Here is a 545-nt window from a genome sequence, read left to right as displayed (position 1 = left end):
GAATGCAAGCAAACTAATTTCAGAAGTTTTGTTCTGAAGTTGCTGCTATTTTAACTAGAATAATGCTCCAAATTTTTTTTTTCTTTTCTCTTTTACTTGTTTCATTTATACTGGCATGGGTTGGCTGGTTTGACTGAGGACTGGCAAGCCAGTAGGCTGCAGCAGGCTCCAATCTGATCTGGTAAGGTTTCTACAGCTGGTTGCCCTTCCTAATGCCAACCATTCCAAGAGTGTAGTAGGTGCTTTTTATGTGCCACCAGCATGGGACCCAGTGAAGGGACATGGTTCCGGGTTCAGTCCCACTGCGTGGCATCTTGGGCAAGTGTATTCTACTATAGCCTCGGGCCGACCAAAGCCTTGTGAATGGATTTGGTAGACGGAAACTGAAAGAAGCCCGTCGTATATATGTATATATGTGTGTGTGTGCTTGTGTGTCTGTGTTTGTCCCCCAACATCGCTTGACAATCGATGCTGGTGTGTTTATGTCCCCGTAACTTAGCGGTTCGGCAACAGAGACCGATAGAATAAGTACTAGGCTTACAAAG

Source organism: Octopus bimaculoides, chromosome 24 (genome assembly GCF_001194135.2).
Source record: "Octopus bimaculoides isolate UCB-OBI-ISO-001 chromosome 24, ASM119413v2, whole genome shotgun sequence".
Lineage (NCBI taxonomy): Eukaryota > Metazoa > Mollusca > Cephalopoda > Octopoda > Octopodidae > Octopus > Octopus bimaculoides.
Note: the sequence above shows the minus strand (reverse complement) of the source record.